The sequence below is a fragment of the Bactrocera latifrons genome, unplaced genomic scaffold, assembly GCF_001853355.1.
Source record: "Bactrocera latifrons isolate USDA-ARS-PBARC rearing strain unplaced genomic scaffold, ASM185335v1 scaffold_210, whole genome shotgun sequence".
Taxonomy (NCBI): Eukaryota; Metazoa; Arthropoda; class Insecta; order Diptera; family Tephritidae; genus Bactrocera; species Bactrocera latifrons.
In genome coordinates, this window is record NW_017535631.1 from 451,494 (window position 1) to 455,848 (window position 4,355).

Here is a 4,355-nt window from a genome sequence, read left to right on the forward strand (position 1 = left end):
CGTTGCCAAAAAATGAGGAAATTAAGACAGATCACTTTCATCACTTTCCTTCAGCGACACCCTAAATATAGGCAACGAAATGCAGAATAATATGAAAATATTCTAATTGAGCCTATCAACTATATTAATCTGAAGTATGCATCGCTACATAAGATTGAATGCATTCCAAACCCTTGTTAATAACAAAAACAAAAAGAAAAATTACTACTGACCGCTTTATAGAGGTTCTTTAAGTCACACCCTAAATGTWGGCAACGAATTGCAGTTTAACAAACAAATATTCAAAAACGTTGCTTATATCCAGGTTCCTAATATCAACACTTCTAGGTACCAGTCCATTTGTTTTATTGCCTTTTACTCGTGAAGGGATTGGTCTGGATTTAGTTAAAATCATGGAAGAAATTAATTTTGGTCACTTTTTAGAGATCTTCTTTAAGCCCGACCCTAAATGTAGGCAACGAATTGCAGAAMAAAAAAAGAAAATACTCAGACAGGTCGCCTTTGTACATCCTGATCCCTATCAYAATTATTACCAGATGACATTTGCCTTATTCTATGGCAAAGAGTTTGGTACTCTCCACGGGTAAATTCAAATCGGCCATATTTACGAACTGGACGAAGGAATACAGACTAGTTCTCACAGTCAATGACGTTATAACTTTGTTACGCTTACTGTCAAAGTACATAGCCACAACAAAATACTCACATTGTTAGCCGAAAGTTCTTAGAAGAACAAATAAACGTACAAGACAATCGAACGGAAAGGGCCTTTTGGATCCTGACGGAGCTTTTGGTTTTGATCAACGTCAAATTTCACAGCCGTATTAGTTTTGCAGGGATTCCAAATCCGAACATGGCAGCACAAATTCAGCTCCTTTTCATGTTGTCAAAAACAGCTTTCAAATCGACGAAGAGATGATATGTGTACAAAATTTTTTCACGGTTTTTTCAAGATTTGGCGCAKRGTGAATGTCTGCTCAGTTGTTGAGTTTCGAGGCCTAAAGCCATACTGATAAGGTATAATCAGTGTGCTGACGGGCGGTTTAATTTTTCACACAATACGCTCGATAGACACTTATATCCGACGTTGAGGATTCTTATCTCATAGTAGTTGGCGCAGTATGGAGGGTCTCCCTGTTTGTGGATTGGATAGAGCATGCTTAAATTTCAATCGAAGGGCATGCTTTCGTCTGAACATAGTTTGCAAAGAAGCTGATGAATGCTCCTTATCAGTTCTTTGTCGAAAAGCCTTTGGCTTCCATCGTTTTGCTGTTCTTCAGGCGGGTAATTTCTATTTAAACGTTTTCATATTCAGGCACTGGAACGTCTACTTCATCGTCTTTGATTAGGGATTGGTAGCGATACAAACAAATCGATCAGACGGATATTATAGCCACACTGCAGCCGAAGATAACTTTTTTTGTCGTGATGGGTATAATTATTTATTGTAATAATTTATTTATAGTCATTTTTTTAATTTTTCAATATAAGAGAGTTAAGAGTCTCTGTCACTTTTAAAACACACACATTCATACAAATATGAACACCCCTAGTATATGTCTGTATATTTAGAAACGAAACGCAAGTGCTGGATATAAATAAATCATAAAAATCTGTAAGTAAGTGGAACTTAAGCGAAACAATGAAGCGAGAAATGTGAATAAATAATAAAGAAATGATAATTTATTGTGCAAAATCAAACAATAAGACGAGTTTTAATCACAACTTAGTAGGCATGTAGKTCATTGAAGATTTCTACGTCATTAACGCAAGACGGCGGGCATAAATCTTGTGGCCGAGACAATCGAAGCGAGTTCAATGGAWACATGAGTGGCATGCAGCAAGTGGGTAAGTACGCTTATGGAAGTAGATATGTAATTTAATGGAGTATTTATATGCTGTAATTGAAGCTACATGCTGTAAGTGCCACATGTTGCAAGCCGTATATTTATGCATGCCGTTGTGACACAATTATAGCACAACTACGCATTCATATGCTTATGGTTGCGCCCCATTTGCAACGTAATGGATATTCCAAAAATTTCGTCTGCACTTTAGCGCGCGMCCATGGCGGCGGCAACRGCACGCGCCCCAAACGCCTACTTTRCCAAGCGAGCGRCAAAGTTGGCGCGCACAGAGGCGAAGTTGCCACAGTTGGTTGCATTTGATGCATGAAAATGCAAATAAGCGCGCGCATGGTAGGAAATACATATGTGTGCGCGCGTATATATGTATGTTTGTATGTGTGTGTAGTGGCATGCTGTTGCTCATACATCATCTTCAACAACTATTAAGCGCGGCATTCCAAACACTTCATAATGTAACAGGCACTCAGGGCGCTTGCGGCCTCACCCCACCCTCTAAAGCGCACTAGGGTTGCAACGCCACACAATATACCTACATACACATATACGTGTCGCATGTWGCATGTTGTTGGTTGGTAACTGCACTCAGCGTATTTGTTAAATATTTTACGCATTTGCCACCCAAAAATTGCGCCAACAYATTGCCACAGCGCTCAATGCGCGCCCACCAGCTGTTGGCTCGCCTGCCTGCGGCACTTCATCATAACGGGCGGCAGTCAGTGTCGCGCCCGCTGCCGCAAAGCAGATGTGCTAAMTGCCGCGGAATTTTATTTAATTTTATATTTATGTTTTTCCGCTTTTCTGCTTTTTTTTGCGAAATTATTTGTGGCTTTTATTTTTGTGTTTGCGCGCTGTCACTGRCAGCCGAGTTTCCCTAGCAGCGAGCGTGCGCTGCGCGTAGACCCCTCTGCGGCGCTTCGTATGATGTCTGCTGACTGTTGAGTGCTGGCTGTTGGCTGATCTCTGGGTGAGCGCGCTGAATAAATTATAATTTCTAGACCGAGACATCTTCATGTCTGCGTAAATTAAAAATGAAAAAAAATTTAATTTTTTATTGTTTTTTGATTTTATGTTTTCCACTGGTTGCTGTCGTTSTTGTAATCTGTGTAAGCGGCAGTAAATACTTGAATTATTTGCCGGCACAGTCGGAAATTTAATTTGCATGCAAGTGTGAAATAAATTTGATAAATACTTGTATATACGTACATGTATTTGTAGAGATATCCATGTATTTGTGTGTGTATGTGTATGCATGGACCTTAGAAAGTGAAGCGAATTATTTAATTAAAATTTGATTTTAATTTTAATAGAATAATGAAAAGTCAAGAGTGGAACAAACAATTTAGCAATAATAAAGGAGCAGGCAATAGAGAGGAATTTGAATTTGTTGCGCTTATTTTAGACTGAAGAAACTTATTAACTTCGTTTGAATCGAAGCTGTAATAAACTTCATAATTCTTAGATATGYATATGAACGGCCAGTTCATAAGCCAGCTATATGCTATAGTAGTCCGTTCTCAACAATATCTTCGGAGATTATGGGGTTAACATTAAAAAAGTAGTCCGTGCCGTGGCTGAAGACTATTTTTASGGGATCCATGAAGTTCAGCTATTTGCCACACTCATGGATAGACGCCAGAGTAATTTTCATACTGAACGCAGGTAAAATAAACCCAACCTACTTAAAAGTGTTAAGGGCATGTAAGTTTAACTTCTTTCCTGCTGAAAATGTTAGAGAAAATCTTGGRAGAGCATATTAAGACTGCAGCGAATTCTAAAAGCTTATTCAAGGCGCAGCACATATATACAAAGGTCGGATCAGTAGAGACTGCACTCCATACACTGGAATTKAATATCGAAATAGCTCTTACGRAATCTATTCTGAATAGTATACCGTCAATAGGTGTTGATCCCGCTTTTAGTTTGGTAAACACCGACTGCAAAATCTTACTTTTCAACTGGGAAAGACTACGCTGTTAGCATCTGGTGTCCCCACGGTGGTAGGTATCGATAGCGAGGCACAGAGTAAATATGTTAAAATTCACGTCATGTTCAGCCATCCTAAGGATGACTACTCCTCAGGGATCTAGTAACTGGAATTTCTCGTTCGTGTGGAAAAAGTTGTCAAAGAAAAAAGTTTTCTATACAAGTACAACAAGATATGGAATAAAAAAATAATCGCATTTGAATTAAACATGTGTCTAGGTATTTCCGCCTCATCTTCCTCATTGAAACTCTTGCAAATGGCGTCCTCCAAAATCTTAAGCCTCAGAGTATGAGCCCAATGGGATAGKGTCCAGTTAGAAAGCATATGATTGAGTGCACAACACACATCTTGACTAGCTTTTAGCTCGCAGTCTGCTAGCTCAAGGTCTGTAAAGCAGCTCTTCTATAGGAATGGGTCAATACCTCCCTAAAAGAAGACGCACTTTGAAGAAGTATGTCTATATGCCTTGGTAGCTGCCACTTCTGCTTGAAAAACACTAAAGT